Here is a 27,530-nt window from a genome sequence, read left to right on the forward strand (position 1 = left end):
GCCAATGGGAAAGACATCCCAAAACACAAGGCATTAGACAAAGTCCTAAAGATGGTATTGCATTAGGAGTGAGGGCAAATTAACCCCAGAACAACGATTTATATGGACCAACCCTAAAAACCTTGAAGGTAAGCCTAGAAATAGTAAAACTCTTTCAAAGTCACTTAATCTCATCCCACAACAAATCCCAGGAATATATAGTAGAAGATTTAAAAAATAAACATCAACAAACACAAAATTCATATTGTCCAATATCCAATAAAAAATTATCCATCATGCTTTCTGGTTCTGGGATAAGATGTAATAGACACTTCTTCCTATTCTTCCAACTGGGTGCAGCTTAAAATAAAACCCTGAACATTATTTATAAGGCAAACATACGAAGATTCTGAAATGTAGAGAGAAGAAGGCAGACCAGCTTGGGACCTAAGGGGCAATGTACCAGAGAGGCCCATAGGTTTTCCTTTTGCTTAATATATCAAGGCCAGGTGAGGGAGAAGCCAGCAAACCAGAAATAATGCCAACAAGTGCAAGCAAACAACAACAACAACAAAAGTGCCAAGAAAACCCTGCTCTTTTTCTCTAGCCAAAGGATCGGGAAGGTGACAGCCTAGTAAAAATACCTTTATACAACCACCACTCTATTCTAGCTAAACGCGACAGAAAAAACAAAAACTACAACAACGAAAAAAAAACACCTCAGTTTCACATTCACCCTTAGCAAATGCTCAGTTCGAGTTAAGTCTTCCATCTTCACTTGACTGTAATGAGGCCAGGATGCTGTTAGAATTTCTGACTGGGGAGCCAAAAATTTCATCACTGGCTAGCAGTAATGGGTCTCTATTTCCCCATGGTATCAGTAGAGGCCACCTGGAGAGTGGAATTATTTGAGAAAGATTATTTATATTCCTTTTCTTCTTTAAAATGTTGTGAGTAAAAAAGTATGAGAGGAAAAATATAGATATAAATGAGGCATTCCAATATGAATCTAATGTTTTAATATCAATTTTGGTCAGATCAATGATTTCTACCTTTTCAGAGTTAGAACATTCTACTGATATTCTTTAATTTTTAGGGGTTTCAAGATGTTTTAAAAATTAAATTCTATACAGATCAATTTGTTTTAATTTCTAAAAAATGATAATGCATGTAAAGGAAGCAGGAAAATGTGACCTGTAAACAAAAGAAAATAAAATCAATACAACAAAACACAGAAATGACACAGATGACAGAATAGCATAAAATGAGTTTAAAACAGATACCATAAATATGCTCTATATGTGCAAGAAGGGAGAGGGATCCACAACATGATAAAAAGAGAAATGAAGGATATAAAAAAGACCCAAGTGGAACCTCTGGAGATGAGAAATACAGTAAGTAAAATGGGACATATACTAGATGGGATTATACTAGATGGGATTAGCTAAAATGGAAAATATACTAGATGGGATTAACAGCAGATTATACACTGGAGGAAAAAAAAATTTATTGAACCTGAATACATAGCAATAAAAACTATCCAAAGCCACAGAGAGAAAAAGAATTAAATAAAATTAACAGAGCATCGGTGATCTGTGGAACAATATTCAGCAGTGTTATATCTGTGAAAATGGAATCCCAGAAGAGACAGGGAAACAGGTAATATTTTTGGAGAAATAATGAACAAAAAATTGCCAAATATTATTAAAATTAAAAACCAACATATCCAAGGCTCAATGAAGCACAAGCAGAAGAAAAGTGAAAAACAGTATGCCAGGGTACATCATAATCAAATTTCTGAAAACCAGTGATAAATTTTATTTTTAAAGAAGTTAGAGAAAAAAGAGGCATTATATACAGAGGAACTACTGAAAGAATAAATAGACTTCTTGTCAGAAATGATGCAAGGCAAAGACAATGGAGAGATATCTTTAAAGTATTAAGAGAAAAACTTTCCAGAATTCTATACACATTAAAAATAATTTTCAAAACTAAAGATGAAAGAAATAATTTTCAGACAAACAGAAGCTGAGTGAAATCATCACCAGCAGTACTGCACTACAAGAAACGTTAAAGGAACTTCTTCAGGCAAAATTAAAATGAAACCACATGGAAATTTGGATCTAAATAAAGGAATGAACAGTGGAAATGATAAATATGTGGTACATATAAAAGACATTTTCTTGTTTCTTTTTAAATCTCCTTACCGTAAGATTAAGGATTTTTTTTTATTTAAAAAAAAGAAAGAAAAGAAAAAAAAAAATCTCCTTAAAAGATAATTGATGGTTTAATGAAAAAAATAAAAATGAACTGTGAGATTTATAATATGTAGAAATAAAATGTATAACAGTAGTACAAAGGACTATAGAGTACAAATGGAAGTAACAGTGTTGTAAGACTCTTATAGACTATATGTAAAGTAATGTAATATATTTAAAGGTAGAATGCGATACATTAAAAATGTATACTGTAAATTCAAAAGCAGCCACACATACACACACACACACACACAAAATAAGGTAATAAGTCAATGTTAGTGAGGAACAGAATCATAAAAATATCTACTAATTCAAAAGAAGGCAAATAAGAGGGGGAAAGGAGCAAAAGTATAGCTCTATCAAATAGAAAACAAACAGAAAGTAGGCACATTTAAACCTAACAGAAACAATGATCAAAATAAATATAAATGGTCTAAATAATCCACATAAAAGGTAGAGATTATCAGATTAGATTTTTAAAATGAGGTCTACTTATATGACGTCTACAAGAAAGCCACTTTAAATATAAAGAAGGAGATACAAAATACAAAAACGAAAGTTGGGGTTAACTTCCCTGGTTGTCAGTATCCATGTGAATTGTCAGACACTGACATCAGGAGGGTAACAAATGCTGAGGGCAATGGAAGCTCCACGTTTGGAATCCTCCCAGACATTGCCTTATACATCTCTTCTTTCAGCTGATTTAATGTATCCTTTCCCTTTAATAAATCTTAACTGTGAGCATAATAGCTTTCAATGAGTTAGGTGAGTTCTAGCAATTATAAAACCTGCAGTTGATTTGGGGGATCCCCTCAAACTTTCAGATGGTGTTGGAAGTCTTGGGAAGACTTGGAAGTACAGAGGATTGTGCTTTCAAACCTCACAATTTGACAACTCCAGGTAACAAGTGAGAAGGAAAGGACAGACCAATATTCCTAATGAATATATATGCAAAAATCTTTAACAAAATGTTAGCAAACAGTCTTAAACATATATGGTGAATTGATTTTCAGTAAGGGCACCAAGGCAATTCAATGAAGAGAGAAAATTTTTTTCAACATAAGGTGCTGGAATGATTGAAGCTATTTGCATAAACATATAAACAAACACAACATTATCTTTCAGAAGCAAACTTAAATTGTGCCAGATAATCTAATATAAAAGCTAAAACTATATAAAGTCTAGAAGAACACATGGGAGAAAATATTTTTGAATTTAGAAAGCATAAACTTATAAAATTGATATATTAAACTTTATCAAAATTAAAGTCACCTGCTCTTCCAAAGACAACAAATGAAAAGACAAGCACATACTGAGAGAAAATACTTGCAAACTGACACTTCACCAAAGCAAATATATGGATGGTAAATAAGCACGTAACAATACTATTAATAGGGAAATGAAAATCAAAACAGATTTCAATACTACTACATACACATTAGCGTAGATAAAATTGAAAGTCTGACAATACCAAGCATTATTGAGGACCTTGAGCACCTGGAACTGTATTCATACTATTGTGTAAATGCAAACTGGTACAAACACTTCAGAAAACAGTATAACAGTGTTTTATAAATTTAAACATATACTTTACAGGCTAGTTATCAATTTACTGCTTCTTAATTTCAAATTCATCCTTCAGAACATGCTCTGCAATAGTGGACTGCACTCTTTAAGCATTTCTCCTTTACAGTGAGCCAATGTTAAGCTTGGTCAGTAGAGGGCACTAGAGAAACACTGCAGGAACAAGGGGCTTCACTGTTCTGGTCTGCTGTGTTTTGTTTTGTTTTGTTTATTCTTGCCACACAACCTGTCAACGGTATTCAGTGGTGTACGTCCCAGCTGCATGCTCAGAACATGCAACCCCTTAGCAACAGCCAAGGCCCTCCTGAGGTGGACACCATGTTCTGAAGACCTTGTGCTCACAACGGCATTACTGCTTCTGTGTACCTGCCCCACATCTTCAGCTCACTTGTATTCCAGAGCATTGTTTCCTGCTTGCCTGGCAACTATGGATGAGTGCTGGGCACAGGAACCCAGGGAAGTTTTCCACCAATCAGTAGGCTGCAACGATACCTTCTCCAGTGAGATCTAGCTCCAACTTTGGGAAAGGCCCCCCTCTTCCAACTATATCATCCTGTGGGTATTCTTCCTCAGTCCTAGAGTAGCCTTTAGAGTTCCCTTTACATCGATATAGTCCCTCTCCTATCGCAGCTTAATAATTCTTTGTATTATACTTCCACAGCTTAAATTGCTATGGTTTCTTCTCCTGATTGAGCCCTGCCTGATATACAACATGACTAGTTGACCCACTCCTAAGTATTTGTCCCATGGAAGAACTGGTCCATAGTTTTCAGGCTTCTTGAATCTGCATATATTGAGTCTTCAGCTAATCTGGACATTTTTAACCATAAAAATCTTCCAACATTTTTTTCTGACACATCCTCTTTCTCCTCTGCCTCCCGAACTCCAATTATATATATTTTAGACATTTTGATATTGTTTCTGTAATATGAATATGTTCCATTTTATAACATTTAACTGCTGACAGCTTTTAAACCAAGTCTTTTCCTCTTCCCCTTCTGCCCTACAGATGGCGAAGTTGATAATAAAGCTTCTCTATAGACACCAGCAACTGATTCAGAGCATTAACCTTTCCTTACTCTCTTTAGTCTTTTTCAGATCAGTTCCAGAGGACTGCTCAGCTCTCCCAAACAGCCTTATTATGTGAGTAATAAACTTTTTCATATTCTCTTGCTGTGTGTGTGGCGGGGGGGGGGTAATCATCAATGTCGATATCCGAACCACATTGGGGGTGGGGGGGGTGTCCATCTATTACTTCAAGATGGCTACAACAGCCTCATAAAGTCTTGTTCATTTTTTTTTCTTCTTTTCCCTCTCTGAGTTGTAGACGATAAAATTTCTATCAATCAGTTTTCAAGTAAGCCGACATGTTTTAATTCATAAATATGTTGTTAAGACCCTTAAGGGAATATTTTTAATCCAAATATTGTATTTTTTCTGTTCTAGATGTTCCATTTAGTTCTTTTTATAGTTTATAGTTCTTTCTTGAGATTTACTACATTTTCATTCATTGTGAGCATGTTGTCTTTTACTGTCAACATACAATTCTGTACCCAGTCAAGCTATAAAGACCTCATCAGTATACAAATATTAAATCATTATGTTGTACACCTGAAACTAATATAATGTTATGTGTCAATTATACATCAATAAAATAAATAAATAAATAAAACTCAGAGACATCTGGGGAAAAAAAATCAAAATAAGTAGAGAGTTTATCACCAGAAGACTTTCAATAAAGAAAAATTTCATAAATTTATGAACAGAAGGGAAATAATCCTAGAAAGAAAATCTCTATAAGAATTACCAATAAGCAAAAATACTTGAAAATATGTGAAAAAAATCTTTTAAAAATTGACAAAATGAAGAAATAACAATAACTTATCACTTAGTGAGAACTAAAATACTTGTCAACAATTGAATGTAACTTTAGAAGGGTGGATCATTAATATATTCTCAGATGCTCACATGATTCAGAATTAAAGAATAATTATTAACTACCTTTAGGCTTTGTTAAGAATGCATGTTAAAATAGGTAATGTACTAAAAAAATAGACATAGAATAAGTAATTTCCAAACAGGCTGAGGAGAAAATAATTGAATGAAAATAAACAAAAGAAATTAATCAAAAAGAAGGCAAGGAAGTGGAGTTACAGCAATAGAAATAGAAAGGAAAAGATGGCTTAGCCCAATTTAATATATCAATAGTACAATAAATGTAAATGGACTATACCCTCCGAATCAAAGACAGAGACAGCCAAATAAGATTAAAATTCAAAATATTATATGCTGCATAAAAAAGACATACCTACAACATAAGGACACAGAAAACTAGAAAGTCTAGTAATGGAAAAAAGATATATCAAGCAAATACTAGTTAAAAGAAGGCTGACATAATCATAGTAACACCACAAAAAACAGACTATAAACACAATATATACCAGAGATTTTAAAAGTTGCTAAATATTGGTAAGAGATTCAGTTCACCAAGAAGATATAAGTACAAACCTGTGTAAATCCTAATAATATGGCTTCCAAATACATAAGTTAAATAATTTTGGTGGATAAAAATATCAATACAGAAATTCAGTTGCAAATCTTTGTACCAGCAACCATCAAAAACTGTGATTTTTAAAACATGTCAATAAAATAAATTATACAAGAAACAAAAATGAATTGTACTTTAGAAATGAATCCAACAAAATATATGCATGCTCTTTAGGGTTAAAATTATAAAGTTCTATTGAAAGACATTTAAGATTCCTAAGTAGATAGATATTTCATATTCCTCGAGAGTCAGTAACATAACAATGTATATTTTCCCACAATTAATCTATAAAGGATCGAATCCAAATCCCAACTGGATTTGTTATTGTTGTTGTTACTGTTGAAGTTACAAGTTGATTTTACAATTTATTTGGTAGAGCAAAAGCCCTAAAATAGCCACCAAGTTGGGGAGGTGTCTGAAGTTAGTGGACTTGAAGACTTATCATTGAGCTATATAATTAAGACCCTGTGGTATAAGCAGATAAATAGACATGAACAGAATAGAAAATCTAGAAACAAATCCATGCAAAATGGATTATAATGATTTATAACAGATCTGGAACTTTTTATGAGTGGGAAGAGGATGGGCTATTCAAAAAGGTGCTGGCATTTTAGTTATTCCTATTAAAAACTGTTATTAGATTTCCTGTATCATATCACAGACACACACATATACGCACACACATGCACACACAAATTAGTTATTGGTTGATTGAAAATCAATGTGAGAGACAAAAGCATAAAACTTTTAAAAGGTAATATAAGAAAGTATCTTTACGACCCACAGTAACAAATGTTTCTTAAACAAGATACAAAAAGTATAGTCTACAAAGAAAAATATTTATAAATTGAGCTACATTAAAACTGAATAAGTCTGATGACTAAAATTTACCAAGGAGTAAAAAGATAAGCTCCAAGCAAGGAGAAAATATTTGTAATACACACATAACTGAAAAAGAACTTATACTGAGAATATACAAAGGACTTCTATGAATCAAGGTATAGAAGGCAAGCAACACAATATGAAAAGATGTGGACAGGCACTTTACAGAAGAAAAAAGCAATAGAATATATACAAATATACACATATATATAGTAATAATCAGAGAAACAAAACTTAGCCACAATGTAATATTGTTTTATACCTATGAATAGAAAAACATTTAAGGTCAGACAACACAGGGTTGGCAAAACGTAGAGTAACAAAAACTCCCACATACCGCTGACAGGCAAATAGACTGATATAACCACTCTGGAAAACAGTTTGACATAACCTAATAAATTTGAATGTGTGCCTACCCTGTGATTCAGCAACACCACTAATTAGTGTATACTTGAGAGAAACCATTACACATGCATACCAGAACGTATGTACAAGCATGGTCACAGCAGCACTGCTCATAACTGCAAAATCTGAAATGGGTGTAATATCAATCAACAGTAGAATAGAAAAATAATTTGTTATACAGGCATACCTCGGAGATCCTGCAGGGTCAGTTCCAGAACACAGCAATAAAGCAAATATTGCAATAAAGTGAGTCACATGAATTTTTTGGTTTCTCAGTGCATTTAAAAGTTATGTGTACACTCTATCATAGTCTATTAAGTGTGCAATAGCATCGTGTCTAAAAAAACAATATACTGTAATTTAAAAATCTTATTGCTAAAAATGTTAACCATCATCAGATCCTTCAGCAAGTTGTAATCTTTTCGCAGTAGTAACATCAAAGATCACTGACCACAGATCACCATAACAAATATAATAACAATGAAAAAGTTTGGAATAATATGAGAATCACCAAAATGTGACACAGAGACGCGAAGTGTGGAAAAATGACACCAATAGATTTGCTCTACACAGCGTTGTCACAAAACTTCCATTTACAAAAAAAACACAATGTCTGGGAAGGGCGATAAAGCAAATTGCAATAAAATAAGGTATGCCTGTATTCATATAATGGATAATTATACAACAGTGAAAATAAATTAACTATAGCTACTTACGTCAACATGGGTAAATCTCGAAAACACAACATGGAAAAAAATAACCAAGTCTTAGACAATTATATACAATTTGTTTTCATTCTATAAGTGTCATAAACAGATAAAACAATAATATGTTATTGATGTAGATAGAAAAACTATAAAGACAAGCAAGGGAAAGATGAACACCAAAACTTTGACCCTGTTACCTCTGGAAGAAGGAAGAGGTTGGGAGGAGAATGAAATCAAGGAGGATCATAATGAGAACTATATCAAAGCAATGTTTTATTTCGTGACCTGAATAATAGGTTCGTGATGGCTTTTTATTTATTCTTTACACTGGACATAAATTTTTATGTATTCTTTTGTGTGCATAATAAATTTCACCATAAAAAATATTTTTAAAGACGTAGGAGCTGAGAAGAGAAAACACATTTTGAATAAGAAAAAGGAGAGACTCACCCAATCAGACATTGAAAGTTTTATAAAATTATAGCCATTAAAACAGCGTAGGAATAGGGTAGGAACAGACAAACCAAAAGAATAGTACAGATTACCTAGGAATAAAACAGAGCCTAGAAATTGTTTCATATGTATGTGGGAACTCGTTATATGATGGAGGGGCATTGTAAATTTCTGGGGAAAGGATTCAATAATCAGAGGTGAGCAATAAATCGACAAAAAGAGTGGTTAGTTCTTACTCTAAATAACCTGTGTCTCATCCTGCAGAACTGGGAGAGGGAGTGGTGAAGTGCCCCAGCACTGAACTCTGGTGGCCGCATTCCAATCCCCCCTAGGTGGTACACGGGAAGGATTGCCTGGGAAGGTGCCCTGGCCTCTCTGTAACTCACCTCCACATCAGTAAAAAGGGGATGATACAATGATAGTACTTGCCACGCAGCCTTGTGCAGATTAAGTAAAATAATCCACTTCAAGTGCTTAATGAAGTACCTGCCCTTGGATGAAAGCTAAATAAAAGGTTAGCTTCCAAAATTATTCAACTTCAAGTCCCTGACATTAAAGATTTTGTGTGAGAAGGGGCCAAGAAGGGTTTTAAAAATCGTCATTTGTTACTCTTCTGTCTCAATTAACAGACTTTGACTTTGAACCGCTTGAGAGAAGCACGTATGCCAATTCAAGTCCGTACCTGACACAGAACTTGCCATGTAATGGGTGCTTAATAAATATATATTGTGTTGCATTGATTTAAATTAAGAAGGGAAGGGAAAGTAGCATTGTTATGAAAAGCGAGTCAATGTGGATGCTGGAAAATGCCACAGCTTTTCACTACTGTGTGGGGAAAAATAAAGCAGTGTTTTAAAGGCCAAACTTAATGGATTCCCAAGGTTGTGCTACTGTGAAATTATACTACTGTGAAACAGGAATTAGAATCAGTCAATCCAAAATGTAAAATACCATGGAAGATAAGGTAATAAAACATAGTATACTTTAAATGAGTAGTCCAATTAGCCAAACACCAGGGAGAGCTTAAATCAGAATGTAACTTTACATGAGTAGAACAAGGAACAGCTATTAATACCAATGAGTAAAATGGACCAAAAAAAATAAGAGGAAGAGTAGTACAATCATTATGTGGTAATATGCCACCTCATAGCAAACCTCATCACTAAAGAAATAATCGAATGCATCAACATAATTCTTTTGTTAGATACTTAAGTATATATATATCCATAATTAATCCATCATTAAAATAACCGAATCCGTAGAAATCAAACCTGATGAAAAAACGATATATTGTCCATCTTCAAAGAATAATATCTGTGCCAAATTAGCAAGTTTTATAGCAGAATAAGGTTCAGGAACTGCTTGAGTCTATATTATATTGGTTATCCCTGATTTGAGGTTTCATCGAAATAAAATATAGAAGAAATATACGACTTAATTGGTATTATTGTTACCAAAAACACTTAAGAAAATGTATTTTATTTTGAAATCTACATCAGAAACACTTTCAGGTGACATTAAAAAGTTTCACAATTTTTCACAAGAAAAAATGTGATATAAATATATTCTATATAAAAATGTATGGCAAAATTTTCAAAATATTTTGTCTTCTTTTAGAAATACATAGCCAAGAGGTTTAAATGTCAGGGGAATTATGATGAGATACTTCTTTAGCCTCCAAAAAAGTACATTATTTTCAATTTCATGACCAAAAAGTGAATTTGAAAAGCTCTGATCCTTTTTGCTTTTTCATTATCATTTCAGAAATGACTGACTGTATATCAAAACTGGATTTTCCAAGCTATTACATTTCACCATCTGGTTAACCTTGCCAGGAAAGCACTAGAAAACAAACCTCACACATTAGAATTTCATCCACTCTGCAGAGTTATCCTGATCATAAAGAGTTGCCCAAAACTGGGATGAATTATTATGGAGACTAGAAGAGGGCCACATTAACTGAATGTGATTGAATTCAGCTAGAACTGCACCTACAACAAACCCGAAGGTGTAATACTGCTGGTGCTGCTGGTACGTGTGCAGAACAGAAGTGCTGGCTGTTCAGCTCATGTTCACCCAAACAGCGTAATATTATATATCCAGACACAAGGACATTTAGAGTTTTTAACAATAATTGTGCTTGATTCACAAGGATATCTCAATGTTCTATAACACCTTTCATATATTTCTCCAATGTTTCTGGACCAAATCAGATCTGATGCAAAAATTATCATGATCCTAAAATTATGACAAAATCATTGCCGCATAAGTAACAGAAAAAACTCATGAAAATTGTAGAAGTGAACTGAGATTTAGGGCAAGAACCCAAAGGACTATCCAAACAACAGTCATAGGAAATATACAATTCAGACTGAGAATTTATAAAATGGTCCCAGAAGATGTTACTGGAATTAAATGGAAGATAGTACCCACCATACCTATACCCTTTTCATCTTTGCCTGTATTACGTGCAGGAAAGAAGTGGTTTTACAAGTGAAAGGTGGCACAAAGAAATTATTTGTGGTCTAAAATATTCTGGGGGTAAAACACAAAGAAGGTAAGGTGCAAATGCAATAATAAATACTCACGATGTTTACTTTGGAGAATGTAATTATCGTGCCTGTGGCTTCGACTTTTGGTAGTCCAGAAACTACCTTGTCGTTTCCCCACACACAATATGAAATTAAGTTTGGTGCTCTGCCTACAAGAGTATTCCATGTCACTCCTATTACAGCTTTGCCTTTTATTCCCACAGAATGCCAAGAACTTCCAAAATGCATTACCATGCAAATGTCTTGGGTGACTTTACTACACATTTATATTGCAAGGTAATCAATAAATTATTATTTCAATATTTATTGGAATCTCAGAATAAGAAAGAAGATAGATTATACAAATTCATCTTCTGTGATTAATGGATGTTCCAGCAGAAGGCATACACTGATGGAGTAGGTCAGTATGCAGACTATATTACTGAATATTTCAACCTGGGTTGTAAATATAGTATCTGTTTCTCTTAGGGACTGTCACACTGAGTGCAGTATAAAAGGCAATAAATTTCAACAGATTAATTAACTCTTTGGTTACTGGGGCTGTGTGTCACCTATCCTGGCACCTAATAAAAATTCCTTTAATGCCAAGCCATAAAGAAGGGCCTCTTTGGAAATGAGTTATTAACAGCATTTCGTGAATAGATGGAGAAATTGTAGCCGAGCCATTTAAGTGTCATAAAGTACGGCAAAGGCTGCTGGAGGCCTCTGAGGGAACGCCAGGCAATACCATAACAATCAAATCTGAGATAGAAGAGGGATTGAGCTGTCCGCTCAGAATTTTTATATTGTCAAAGAGCAGCGAGGAAATAATGTGATCAAGAAGTGAATTAACCTTGTGTGTGAAAGAAAGGGGATGATCTGATGGAAAAGGCAGTAAAGTAAAAATCACTCCATAATGCCCACATCGCAGGCGAGTCATGAGGGGCTCCTAATGGCTGCAGGCTGTCAGAGAGCTGATCCAGACCTCTAAGCACCATAAACCCATTCCCTGCATTAGCCTGTAATTGGAATACATTTATTCATGCTTTTTTAGTTCTTCAGGGTCTCTGTGTTGTATACCCACCGAGCATTAATTCCCATAAATGTTCTATCTTTGCAGACTCCTGCAAGCCGCTAGACATTCTAGGGTGGGAATTAACATTCAGCGAGGGAGGAAGAAAGTGCTACGCACGTAGTACAAGATTTGAATCCATCTCCCATTTCGTACTATATTGTTTAATTTAGCACCTTGACTGCCTCCCCCAAATACCCTTTGGATGCTTTTGATGAATGTCTAGTGATCATGTTTTGTCAAGTTTTATATTTCAAGGCAAGAGTTCCTACAAGAAGAAAATAATAAATAATGAAGACTAACCAATTGATTTTAATAATGCTAGGATAACGATCTTTCAAAATGTAAATTTCACTTTTTTATTTGAGGTTCATCTCAATATATACTTTTCTACACATAACCCCCATATCATGTAAAAATAATAATAAAATTTAAATCAATATTTTTTTCCTGATAACAGTACCTTTAGCCTAAATCACTTAGTAGAACCAAACCCAGCCAATACTATCAAGTAGGTGCCTAGCATACAGAGCATCTACCATAGACGAAGCACTGCTTTAAATGCTTTATGTACATTAACTAAGGTGACCTTGATGACAACCCTATGAGGTGGGTACTTTTACTACTATCTCCATTTTATAAAAATTAGGGAGGTGGAGCACAGAGAGGTTAAGTAAATTCCTCAAGGTCACACAGCTGATTTGAAACCGCAAAAATCTGGCTCTAGCAGTCTGGATTTTTAGCCACTTTGCAAATTGTTTCTCCGAGGAATAGTTAATAGATCCAACATACTGCTTAAATTACTCTCCCCACACAAAGGATATTCTATTTGTACTCTAATAATTAAAGTTACATAGGAATGTGCATAAATGTGTGTGTGCACTGTTCTCGGGGATTTTACACCTTGGGCTGTCCTTCATTCCTCCTGCATTGTCAATCGTTCTCTTTTTCTATGAGGGAAAGTTCCCATTAGCATAGAGATGTGCTCTGGTGTCTTCTGACTTTAGACTCCATCTGCTGATCCTACATCCCCTTATGGCTACCCTTACCGCCTCAGGGCCAAACTCCTCCAAGGAGTTGTATCTGCATGCTGTTTCTACTCACTCAGGCCCCATGAATCCTTTGTCCTCTTATGAATCCACCTCCTTCCTCAGCATCCTGTGCTAAATCCAAAGGTCACTTATACATCTTCATTTAGTTCAACCTTTTGGCAAAAAGGACACAGTTAAACGCTCCCTCCTTGAAAAATGCTGCCTTTGCGGCTTCCAGGATGCCATCTTCTGCCTGTCCTCCTCCCCGCTACTTACCCAGGTTTCCCTTCACTGGCTCCTCTTGTACCCAGGTCTGAGATGCTGAGGTTCTTCAGATTTGGCTGTGGGCCTGCTGTCACCTCTCATCCACTCCCCTGGGGTCAAGCCATCAACTACATGGATTCAAAAACCATCTTTTTGCTGATGACGCTTACATTTTTATCTCCTCTTTTTGCTCCAAATGTAGATAGCCAACTGCTCCCTGACGTCTCAGCGTGCATGTCTTAAAGACATCTCAGATTTAACATATACAGGATGGAACTCTTGATTTTCCCCACATGACCTAAAAAAGAAAAAAACAAAAACAAAAAAAAAAAACAGTACCTTCCAGCTAGTGGCGTAAGCCAGAAATGGAGGTGTCATCCAAAGCCCCTGCCATCTCATCTGCCAGACACTGGTTTACGTGTGATATTTTATTCAGTTCTGGCCACCAACTGTGAGGGAGAGATTTTCCTTATCTGTAGAAACACACACAGGAGGAAATGCCTCTCTCGTCCGGGTGATGACTGAAAACTGCTGCTACAATTTTGTGGTTCTGTGAGGGGACGTCACCGACATGGTACAGAGGGCAGAACAGAAAGTGGCCAGCACCTGGGGGTGCGACGGTACCACAGAACTGACCAAGCCCCACCTATGGACTTCTTAGTAAGGGCGCCAATAAACTCCTCACTGTAAGATGCTTTTCATTGGGTCTCATGTTATTTGAAGCCAAAAGCAATCTGCCTGACACATCCCTTTTCTTTCAGTTATCTGCACAACAAATTATCTCAAAACTTAGCGGTTCAGAACAGCAATAAATGTGGTATGTCTGAAAGTTTCTGGGGGTCACGAACTCCGAAGTGGATTAGCTGGGTGGTCCTGGTTTGGGGTCTCTCAGGAGGCCGTGGATACTGTGTTGACTGCGGCCGAGTCAACTGGAGGCTTGACGGGGCAGGTGGATCCACTTCCAAAACGGCTCTCACTCCCATGGGTCCTTCACAGGTACAGCCTGGCACTTGCTTGGGGGCAGGGGTGGGGGGGGTCTCAGTTCCCTCCCACAAGGGATTCTCCACAGGCTGCTAGCTCATGACATGGCAGCTGACCTCTCTCCAAATGATCGATCCAAGAGAGAGCAAACCAAGTGGAAGCTATTTTTTTTTTATGACCATGCCTCAGAAGTCACAGAGCATCACCTCTGCCACCTTCCGTTCATTAGAAGAGAATCACGAAGTCCAGCCCAGATTTAAGGGGCGGAAATTAGTCTCCATCTTAGGAAAAGATACGCAGACATATTTTAAAACCATCACATGCACCTTTCCTCGCTGCATTCTAATGCCAGTGATCTTTCAGCTTCTAGAATTTGAAGTCCTTTCCACCTCAGAGCTCTAGCACATATGACCACGACGACCTGGAATGTTCCTCCTTTGAATTTCTCTCCTTAAGGCTGGTCCTCCCTCAATACCTTTCTGAAGTTGCTTCCCCACTCCATTCATCTCTGTCTTGGCCCCTTGTTTCTTTCCTTCATCACAATTTATTGTTACTTGATTTTACTTTTTTGTTGGTCTGTATTCACCCCTTGGAAATACGTTTCATCTTTTTTTTGTCCACGCAGCATGTGGGACCTTAGTTCCCTGACCAAGGATCAAACCCGCGCCCCCTGCAGTGGAAGCACGAAGTCTTAACCACAGGACCGCCAAGGAAGTGGCTACCATTACATCCCCAGCGTCTAACAAAGTCTGTCAGGTAGCAGGCACTCAAAAACAGGGCGAATGAATGAATGAGAAAAACTTGGGCATGCGTCCACAAAATGTTTTTGAACAGTGGCATCTGCACAACCATTCAGAGGAAGATATCTAAGATGATAAGGAGCTCAGGAAGTTCAATATGCAGAGAGATATTATAGCTATCTTTAGCTATAATAAAGCTAAAGATTATATTATTTTGAATATTCAAAGGACTATCCTTGGGAAAAAAGATCAAATTTCTTCTTTCTGATTCATGGAGTAGAATTAGAATGAATGGGTAAAAATTATGGGAAAACAGAGTTTAGTTCAATAAAAGGAAGACTTTTCTAATGATTAGAGTTACCTAAAAAAAATGAAACCCATTGATCTTGTAAGAGAGTAAGCTTCCTATCATTTAAACATATGCTCTAAGACCACCTGCCTTCAATGTCAGAGAAGAAATTCAGATATTGGCGACCGATTGGACCAGATGACTCTACGCTCCCTTTGTACATTCTAGGACTCTATAATATAAGCCTTAACAAAATATACACTGAAAACTTTCCTGTTAAAAAAATTTTTGAGATGTAATAATGAGATAAACATCCATAAGAAAAGATTTCTCTCTACACTCTCATGCTTTTGGAGATTCTGATTACACAGAAAATGAAATTTAAAAAAATTTTTTTATGATGACAAAAGGAGTGTGTTTATTTTCAAAATCTAAATCCTGTCATATATTGATGAAATATTGATTTCAGAGCTAAAGAGGTTTTTATTGAATGTTTCACCATGAGGCATATTTTCTAATATCCTTTGTTTCTGGAAATAATAAACTATATTAGCTATAGTTTTTGCTTCTGCATTTACTTAATCTTTTAAACATCACATAAGGGAAAAAATTGTTCTTCAGAAAATAACATAAATGGCCTTCAAAATGTGAATGGATAAACTGTGGTACATTCATACACTAGAATATGATTCAGCAATAAAAAGAAATGAGTTATCAAGCCATGAAAAGCTCTGAAAGAACTTTAAATGCATATTGCTAAAGAAAATAAGTCAATCTGAAAAGGCTACATACTATATGATTCCCACTATACAACTTCTGGAAAAAGTAAAACAATGAAGACAGTAGAAGATCAGTGGTTGCCAGGGGTTCGTGGGGGAGGGAGGGAAGGATGAATAGGTAGGTGGGGCACAGGGGATCTTTAGGGCAGTGAAACTGCTATGTCAGATACTTTAAATGGTGGATACAAGATACGTCTTTATACATTTGTCCAAGTCCACAGATACCAAGAGTGAATCCTAATGCAAACTATGGACTTTAGTTAATGATAATGTATCCATATTGGTTCATCACCTGTAATAACTATACCACTCTAATACAAATGTTAATATAGGGGAAACTGGGTGGGGCATATGGGAACTCTTTGTACATCTGCAAAAGTGAATAATAAGAGATTGTGATAATATGGTGTAACCCATATGGTATTAAGCATTAAGGTATGTAAAGACAGAGAATGGGGAGGAGAATGAGACAATAATGAGGTGTAAAATGTATATCCAAAATTTGAAGGATTATAGAATTTGTAAAAAAAAAAAAAAAATTGTAGAAGAGGATACAATCCAGCCTAGTGAAACCAAATGACTGAAGGTTCAGAAGGAGAAACACTATCAGGGAGTGCATTCCCACTAATAATGAGTATTATAAATATTCATGTAAGATAGCGAAGACGCTGGCCTTGGCTGAGCTTATGATTTACTGAAACATTCAACACATATTTGCTTGGGTAAAACACTGTGATAATTAGACATCAACCCTGCTCTCAAGAAGCTTGCTGGAAACTGAGAATTATATGATTTCATAAAATAAAAAACAGATAAGGAAACTGATCTGGAAATATATTAAATATCGCTAACATTGGCTGTCTTAGGAGAGGGGAAACTAACTAAATGAGACCAGGGGTATGTGATCAACTTTTCATCACATATGCATCTGCAACTTCTGAATTTTTAACTATGTGGATATATTTCATAATCATAAAGAACATTAAAACTTAAAGAAGACAGTAAAATTAAAATTATATAAATATTTAAATAAAGAATCCAGAAATACCAGAATAAAACATGTCTGGGGCATTTTCTCTGACCAGTAGTCTGAAGCATAACCTATTAATTAAGCACAAAAGAAAAGGAAATAATTCAAGTTGAGTTCAATCCTCAAATTGCCGACTTTCTTCCAAGGTTCAGATCCAGATGAAGACCCACCCCTACATTTACATGAAAGTGGAGGACTAAAATAATCCTTTTGTTTGAGTCTCAAAATCACTTAAATTATAATATATATAATATATAATTTCTATATAATATCACCAATAGTGATATTAAATATCACTACCTCTAAATTTGCATACCTTTAGATATTTCAACCATCCAGAATTACATTGTGCATGTATGTTCTCGTTGGAGCTTTCAAGAAAATTTAAAAGTATGGCATCGCTGCCCATTTTAGCAATATCAGTAACTAATGTGCTCCAAGATCTAATGAGATTAATACTCAGAAATCCATTTTTAAAGGTAAGACAAAATAACCTTCAGACTGTACTCTTTCGTGAACAGCCATAACAAACGTTTCTTCCGTTGTTGAGGTTCATAATGTGATTGAATGACTCTGAAATATTCCAGTTATTCTTAATAAGTCACAAACCAATGAATAACACACCTCAGATGTCCAAGGCAAACCCAGTCAATCTGGGAATTTGTAATCTGGTATAATCCCAACGATAGCTTTGCAATCATTCACTCAACTAAATTTATTACAGACCATTTATATTAAATAACTGTACCAACTATCCAGTTATAAACAGAATTGAGTTATTCAAGATACTCTATTCCAACTCCCTCCCATACAAATCTGTTCGTTCAGCTCGTATGCGCTGAGTGACCCCTATACAGAAAGTACTACATAAGACAGTAAAGGTAAACAGAAAACATGGTCACTGCCTTCCTAGAGCTCACAGACCAGTAAAGGGAGAGAGAGAGAGAGAAGCACGGAAACCGGAAAACACTGTGATTACTGTTCTAATAGAAGCAAACAGAAGTGCGTATAAAAACTGTGGTGGCCCACGAGATGGGATTGTTAACCTACTCAGCAAGGGGACAATGGTGAGGGCTCTTGGGAAGGATGCTACTTCTCAGTTATAGAGCGTGACAGTGGCAGAGCCTTGCTAGAATTCAGATCTCTGGATTTCCAGGCAGTATTCATTTTGCTACCCTTGTTCCCTAACAACTTGATCAGAGGTCATCAATACTGTAGCTATAGCACACAAGTACGTGAGGGAGTAATTTAAGCAATGCTTTAAAGCCGTGTCTTGCTAACAATCACCTACTAAACAGAGTGAAACGGATCTTTTAAACAACTCTAACTTCGTACCAAAAGCATTTAACACTCACACACAGATATAGCATGATATATATGTGTGTGTACATGTAGTTTCACATAGAAGTTAATAAAAACACATAGCTAGTAAGAAGTGTTACTTCCAAACCACGGGTCCAATTCAGTCTATTTACAATCGCTTTGGTACTGAAAGTTTGTTAACTAACCAGCTGTCAGACTGTATTGTAACAAAACTCTTTACCCCAGCAGGATACTTAAATTAGAAGCGAGGATGAATCTTTTCCACATTGGCATCTCTCTTATTCAACAGAATGTGTTTCAGAGGGGTTACCTGGCTTAATGCAGCTAATTCAATACAAAACTGAGTTTGCTACTTAGACTGTCCAAATACCCTGTCCTCCTCAAATGTGTGCAAAGCAGTTAAAGCCTCTGACGTTAGGTTTCATAACAATTAAGGTACTCCAGCACACCAAATGTGAATTCCCAACGGGTAGCAAAAGACCAAATTTGGCAATGTAATAGATAACCCTCACTACTGCAGATAACTGAAAATGCTGTGTCAATCCACTGGCTTTTAAGGAATGATGACACTGGACTTCCGTCCCAGAACCAATAGCAATAATAATGGATAATAATCAGTGGGTACTGCCCCCCAAACCATTTTAATGAGAAGATGCAGCTTGCGTGCAACTCTTGGTATTCTCAAACCTCTCATGAATAGTGACCTTTAATATAATATGAGAATATGCCACTTTATTTTTTTAAATGGCTTTAAGACGGTTTGAGTCTTACTTGCAGGGTGATGTGCACTACACCTCCCCAGAATCGGGTGCTCTTCACCGAGGCTGTGCTCAGCAGCGCCCTTGGAAACAGAGCCCGCGTCTCATGTATAAGTGCCTGTGGCGTCAGCTATTCCCTGGTCCCTGTGCTGCCACACAGTGAATGGAATTTCTCCTGTTATCTCATAAGCCTGAAAAATACACTGCTTTTATTCCATTCTTCCTAGCAAACTTAAGACAAAAAATTAGGGGGGAAAGGTAAGGGAAAACACCATCTTCTACACGACAGCGTGCCGAAGAGGAATAAATCAAAATGCTGCCATTTTTCTCCAAGTAGTTGGTCCCCAGCCTTTTTCCCTGATGAATCCAATAGACTCTTGTTACAAGATGTTTTAAGTAATATTTCTCTTTCCATTTTCGTCCTATTGCAGATCATTTAAATGTCTAAGTGAATGAAAGCTAGCCATTCTACTTCAAAAAGAACTTATATTGCGGTTAAGACCTAAATCACATTAAAATGATCACACACAGTATAAACAGAGTAACAGAGCCTTTGTTCGAATTAGATAGATAATCAAATAAATGGATATATATATATCCAAAGGAATGAGAAGCTTATTTTATGAAAGGCTGTTGTGATGAAATTAAACTAAAGGCAGCTGAATCACGGTCACATATTATATAGTTGTAATGAAAACTGATTAAGAGAATTTCAGAGGTGGGGAGGGGATTTGCTAAGAGGGTATTGGGGAAAGAGACTTCAGCTAGTTGCTTTAAATCCAACAGTTCTATTAGCAATTTATGGACTTGATTATGCCTTCAAAATGAACACTAACCCAGTAAGAACTCCAGTAGAAAGACACTAAAATTTTGTGATATGGGGTAATCAGGTTGGCAACCATCAGTATAACAGACATGATCCAAAGAACCAGCAATTCACGGTAAACATAGCTGAGTAACACATTTCTCATAAGAAAAGACAAAATCTCATTTTTAAGACTAATTCAAAGGACGGAGAAAATCCTTCACATTAAACCACATCCTTGATTTATTGGTCATTGATTACAATACTTCGGTTTCAGGGCTTTAGCTTTTAAGCTGAAAGAAGTAATTTCCTTAAAACTTATATACAATATCTTAAAAGATAAAAGAAAACAGCCACATCATTTACCTATCCAGGTTTTATTTAACTGTATTTATTCAACTGTAGAAACTTCTCTAGAGTACAGAGAAAACAGAAATAGGTAAAAACCTACCTTTCTGTCATGAATTGGTCCAATATTAGTTACAAAGAGAAATAGAACAGAACAAATTTCCTCCTGGTTCTTTGATTCTTTGTTTCTTTGAAATGCAAAACTACAATGTATTTAGAAAGCAGTTTCTATGTCAAGTAATGAATATTATTTTACATATTAAGTATATCTATACATTATGCTACTAATTTCTTGGAAGAGTTTCATTATGCATTTTGTAAGTGATTTGAGATTTTTACCTACTTTCTAGTATTAAATATGACACATTGCCTCAACTGCAATTTGAACTAACCAAATATTAGTATGACTTCCACAAATCAGGCTAATATTGTAATAAAAGCCTGCACCTTATCAGCAGTCGGTAAAAAAAAAATCTAAAAAACAAACAATAATGTATTTTATGGTCAAATGAAAGCTTCGATACAAACTATAAATTTTTAATTTATTTAATTGTATCAATGAATCAAAACTTATTTGCATAAAAGCATATTGGGCAAAATTTCCTGACAGAGATTTCCTTTTAATATTTCTCCCCTTAGAATAGGTACAAGACTGATTTGCCAGGCACTAGGTTCTGCTAAGTGGTGACTGTTTTATTCCAAAGATGCAGAGTAGCCATCTAACCCCTGCTGTAAGGTTGTCTCCTAAGACACCAATGTGAGAGGCCCTGAAGATGTACAGTGTGGTGCCCTGGCTAAGGACATACCCAAAATTATGTCTCTGGAGGACCATTTCTATTGATTTCATTTGAAAATACAAGCAATCAATTTTATTGAGGAATTTAAGTTTATCTTGCTTTAAAATAATGTACTTCTAATTGTTAAGTGGTCACAATCTATGTCCTGAAGACATATGAACAATAAAAACAAAACTCCACAAGAATAATGTTCACCTTTGGTAGGTCCTAAGCAGGAGATTTCTCATTGGAAACAATGCAAGCAGAAAGATCCTCTGCCGAAACATCTTTAAAGTATTGAATGGAAAACATCAACCTAAAATTCAAAATCCAACAAAAATAACTTGCAAAAACCAAGGCGAACTAAAAATTTCATCAAAAAAGCAAAAATTAACTCAAAATGGGGTCACAGATCTAAATGTAGAACCTAAACTATAAAACTTCTCAAGGAAAACAGAAGAAAAATCTTTGTGACTTCGGGTTAGGAAAAGATTAATCAGATATGACACAAAAAGCATACCCACAAAAAAAATTATAAATTATAAATTGAACCACATTAAAATTAAGAACTTCTACTCTATAAAAGACGCTGTAAAGAAAATGATAAAGGAAACCTCAACATGGAGGAAAATATCTCAAAATCTCATTTCTGATAAAAGGATTTGCATGTATATATAGAGAGATATAGATAGATATAACTGTAACTATATACAACTATGGATATATAACTATATATATATATAACTCCCAAAATGAAGAGTAAGAAAACAAGCAAACCAATTTTTTTAATGGGCAAAATATTTGAGCAGACACTTCACCAAGAAATACAGAAGATATATAGGATGATATGGGATGCCAATAAGCATATGAAAAGATGTTTGATATCACTAATCATTACGAAATTGCAAATTAAAACCACAGTGAGATAATACTACACACCTACTAAATGGCTAAAATTCGAAAGACTGACCATACCAAGTGTTAGCAAGGATAGGGAGCAACCAGAACTCTTATGTGTTGCTGGTGGGAATGTAAGATGGTACAACTACTTTGCAACAGTTTAGTTACAAAGAGAAATAGAACAGAACAAATTTCCAGTTTAGCAGTTTCTTAAAAAGTTAAATAAACACCTACTATATGACCCAACCATTCCACTTCTAGATATTTACCCAAGAGAAATGAAACCTCTATCTACACAAAGACTTGTACGTGAAGGCTCAAAAGCAGCTTGATGAATAACAGCCAAACCTGGAAACAACCCAAACAGTCCATGAACAAGTGGAATGATAAACAAAGTGTACAACGCACGCAACTGAATATTACTTAGCAGTAAAAAGGAATTAACTATTGATAAACACAACATGGGTGAACAGCAAAATAATTAATCTCAGTGGAAAAAGGCAGACAAAAAAAGTATATAAGATAGGTTTCCATTTATTTAAAATTCTTAATATTTCAGACTAATTGATAGTGATATAAAGCAAATTAATGGTTGCTTGCAGAAAGGGTAGCCAGCAGGGTTGGGTCGGGGGGACAGAATATAAACGGACAGGAGGAACCTTTGGAGGTACTAGGTATGCTCATTACCTTGATTTTGGAGATGTTTGTATGCATATACATATATCAAAACATCAAATTGTGCACCTTAAGAACGTGTAGATTATGTCAATTATTCTTCAATAAAGTTGTCCAAAAGTATACCATCAATCAAATTGGTTATGGTTCTGAATTGCTCGTATTCTTGCTTTATAATTGTAAATTATTTTGACTTTATTTGTCCTTATTGATTTCATTGCTGTGTGTCTAGTTTAACCCTACTGCATGCAGTAATGGATATTTTTGCAACAGTATGTTTAGGCTAAATTTTTAAAACAGTAACATGAGTCTATGCATGCACTGCGATTCCAATATTAATCATTCATATCCATAGTTAAATATTGATATGGGGGTTTTCTAGCTCTCATGGTGAGCCCTGAGTTGACAGCTGGCTGACCATGAAGGTTTAAAAAAAAAAAGCCATTCAAATCCGCCAGCCTTATACGTACAATTGTCCCTTTCCCATTCAAGTGCCAGAGCAACCAGGAAGATGAATGATTCATCTTCATATTCAATCCACCACAGGTAGGAAGTGCCTTAGTAGCCCTGATGCCATAGCACACCAGGAGGTATCCCTGTCACCACCTGACTGGTGAGCCACCCAGTTCCAGAGAACTGAGAGGCTGCCTTTGAGACTTTCTTCTTACACCAACCTTCCTAGCTTGGTTTTCCCCCAAAGCTTAAGCTAAGACAACTACTTGTGCGCAGCCAGGTCATTTGGGAGGTGATCCTAGTAAGAAGCAGTAAGGGAATGGGGAGAAAGATATAGAAGATGATACCAGAGTATGTTATTGAAGTTGCTGCTGTGGGCAACCAGAACTCAGTTTCACCAGGACCTCTGAAGAAGCACGGAGAATGGTCTTACAAAACTGTCCTGTCACGGGTTGAAAGACAAGAACCTTTACCCATTGGCTACTGTCTCCTGATTGAAAGCTGACCCAGGAGTGCTAACTCACCAACACTTGAAAGCTGTGCATGGCGTGAGCGGAGAGGGCTACTGCTGGCCTCGGGTAGGCAAAGTCAGAAGAGCCTCGGGGCAGAAAGCAGAGCAGCCTGGCAAAACGCAGAGGAGAGAAGCTGTCAGGGAGCAGCGTGGAAGCTTGCGTGAAACTGTCCCCCCCAGTGAGTCAGAAACTAGAAAGGATGCTGAGAATATGAGTCAGGACACCAAAGGCTTTTGACACTACAGGACTATGAATTTCTCAGAAGTTATAACCAATTCGTAGCTGCACATCTTTAATTTTGTTTGACCACAAGGGTTATCACAGGGGTAAATGGGCGGCAATGCACCAGTCAGTATTGGTTAAATGCCTCCTCTATAACAAGTACTCCTCCAGATCATCTCTCACACAGCTCAAATTTGGCCTGTAAAAATATGTCACTGACTGTATTACTTCGCCAGGACTGCCACAACAAAATACCAGATTGGGTGGCTTAAACACAGAATTTATTTCCTCACAATTCCAGAGGCTAGAAGTTTGAAATCAAGGTGTTGGCTGTGTCTTCACATGGTCTTCCTCTGTACATGTCTGTACCCACATTTCCTCTTTTTATGGGGTCACAAATCATTGGATTAGAGTCCACCCTCGTTATTTCATTTTAACTTAATTACTTCTTTAATGAGCCTATCTTCAAATATAGTCACATCCTAGGGCACTGGAGGCTAGAACTTCAACACATGAATTTTGTGGGAGACACAACATTGCCCGTTACATTGACCTTTATATTTAAAAATATTTATAATATTTAATTAAAGTACTACTCATTTGATTTAATAAAAAGTTTACCCTGGATTCCTAAAGAGCAATTCCCATAATAAATAAACTCTTTGATCATCAAGACAATAGTCATGCTAATCTTTATGATTAGGTTTATGAAAATTACTGATGACTGGTACCCACTTATATATTTATATATATAATTTATTTTATTTCTTGTTTTATATATGTAGTGGTTTAAAACCTTATGGCAAAGAATAAACATAACTTTATAATGAAGCACTGTCATAGTTGAAATTGGGAGAGTTTTAAAAAGTGAAACTATTTGATTTTCTTCTTTCTTCATACATAATACCTTTGGACTTCCAACAGGAATTGCAGGGACATTTAATCCAGCTGGTTCTTTGTGCCCTATTATTTTCTTTGTCCTTCATGTATATGAGAAATCTTAAAATGCGGGTGTCACTTATGCTTTATTTAAACATTTAATTCTATGCTATTTTCGATATTTTCTTTTTCATGGTTTAAAACAAATTCCAACTATTCTCTAAATATATTTCCCAATCAGTCTGGAATTGACAGTATCTGATGGATACAATCTAAGAAGGATGGGATTTGCTGGTAAAGAGGGAAAGATAAACTAGCCTTGATGAGGCAAAGTGAATTTTCAGAGACGTGCTATTAGCAGTTTCCTATTTTGGTTATACTTTTAGAGGTCAGCATTTAGAACTACTGTAGATTTGATTACTGCCTTGTCTAGTGTCTCTGTTTACTTTGGCTGACTCTGCTCGGACTACCCTTCCCTCCCCTTTCCCCCTTTCCAAACAGCCCCCACCCACCCAGTGTGAATCCTCCTCATCATTTAAATTCCGTCGTCTAAAGGAAGCTTTCACAAACCACTCCAGGAAACATTTGACTTCTTCTGAATTTCCTTATTACTATCCTAACACTCATTTGGCACTTATTCATTCACCAAGTATTTACTGAGTGCTGACTGTGTACTGGAGCGCTCTGTTCTAGATGATGGCAGTACCGCTGCGAATAAATGAGACAAAAGTCCTGCTCTCATGGGACATTCCAGTAGAGCCAAAGAGGTAAGGGAGACACAGACCACAAATGTGTGGGAAGTGATCATAACTGCTATGAAGGCATGTAAAGCAGTGGGAGGACAGTGTGTGTATGTGTAGGGGCTAGCTCTCCCAGATGAAGCAGTCCGGGAAGAACTGTCAGGTCAAGTTACCTTTGAGCAGCTACGGAGGAAAGTGAGAGGGCATGTTCCGTGGGTACCTGGGAGGGCAGTGGTCCGTGCGGAAGGAACAGTAAGTCCTGAGTGCTGCTGCTTGGTGTGCTTGGACACGGTTAGATGAACTTTGAACAGCAGCTGTAGATGTGGTTTATCCAGACTGAGCTCTTTCTTAGAAGCCATGGTAAGGCTTTTGAATTTTAATCTGAGTAAAACGGTAAAGGGTTCTGAGCAGAGGAATTGTATATTCTGGCAGGTTCTAAAAGGATCATTCCAGCTGCTGAAAGGAATTGGAAAGTAGAGAAACAAAGGGGAAGTAGAAAGACCGGCCAGAAGACTACTGTAATTGTCCAGGTACAAGGAGATGATACCTTAGAACACCTCTTCTACTGTAAGTTGTTTTATGCTGACATTTACCTTTTCCTGTGTACCTGTAACTCCTTGAGGGCAGAGAGCTTCTATTTCTAATGTATGGATTATGTGCATGACCCATGTTGTATAAATGCCTAGCAGTAGCATTAAATCCACGTTATCCAGGTAACAGCATGGCATCATTGGAAGGCTACCATTTACTATTTCTTTAGGAAGTTTAAATTCTCTAAGCCGTAGTCAACATTTGAAAAATTCGACCTAACAAGGATTAAATGAAATGCCCAACCAGACCCACCATTTACAATAGGAGATGCCTGGTGTGCTTCTACTTCATTCCTTTCCCGGGTATCCAAAGCATGCTCTCAAAAAGGTTCCTTCCTTATAGTAATCTTTGTCTTCCATATCATTTTAGCGTTACCCCCAAATCAATTCATCACCGATCCCATCTCGGTTTGTACAACACTGCATCTCAGTGATTGTAGATGCAGCCCTAACTGTAGGGTAAATGTTTAGTTGGGGAGCTGTTAGAGCTGTGGGATTTACGTTCTGAGCAGTAAGTGGCACTGTCCAAACAACGCTGACATTTTCATGAAAAGGACCGGGGATGCTGCAGCCACAAGCTGAATTATCACCTTCCCCGGAAAGCAGGTAAAATATGGAAGCAGAGAAAGGCACTGTGACTTTACCCCGTCTCATTTGGATCAAGCAGAGGGAACCCCAACGGTCTCTATACCCAGGTTCAACGTTCTCCACTGGGCCTCCTTCTCAAATTCCAGCGCACGGACACTGGCCGGGAAGGCGCCACCTGCGTGGGCGCCCACAAGGACCGGGGGACCGGGCCCTGCAACCTGGGGGGCTTCACTGGCTCGAGGAGCACGGATCGGAAGATGAGAACACTCCACCCGACAGGCGCTCACCGCCCCGACGCGGCGTTTAGCGCGCGTAGTAGCTCACTCCCGGCACCGCTGGGCCACCTCGTCGGCTCCTGTCCCGCGCCCCGGAGCTGAAGGCGCCTGCGCGAGACGTGACCGCGCCCCCTCCGCCGGAGGCCGGCGAGG

At 36.7% G+C, this 27,530-nt stretch overlaps 1 long non-coding RNA gene across 1 annotated transcript; it reads right to left on the minus strand.

Annotated features, from left to right (window-relative positions):
* Positions 1 to 1,082: 1,082 nt before the first annotated feature.
* On the minus strand, positions 1,083 to 27,420 carry LOC129391507 (uncharacterized). The gene is made up of 3 exons (XR_008615716.1): positions 27,159 to 27,420; positions 24,096 to 24,192; positions 1,083 to 1,173 (listed from the first exon to the last, which is right to left on the minus strand). It is a non-coding gene; the product is annotated as an uncharacterized lncRNA (long non-coding RNA).
* Between the last annotated feature and the right edge of the window lie 110 nt (positions 27,421 to 27,530).

This window comes from Physeter macrocephalus, chromosome 18 (assembly GCF_002837175.3).
Source record: "Physeter macrocephalus isolate SW-GA chromosome 18, ASM283717v5, whole genome shotgun sequence".
In the NCBI taxonomy this organism is placed as follows: Eukaryota; Metazoa; Chordata; class Mammalia; order Artiodactyla; family Physeteridae; genus Physeter; species Physeter macrocephalus.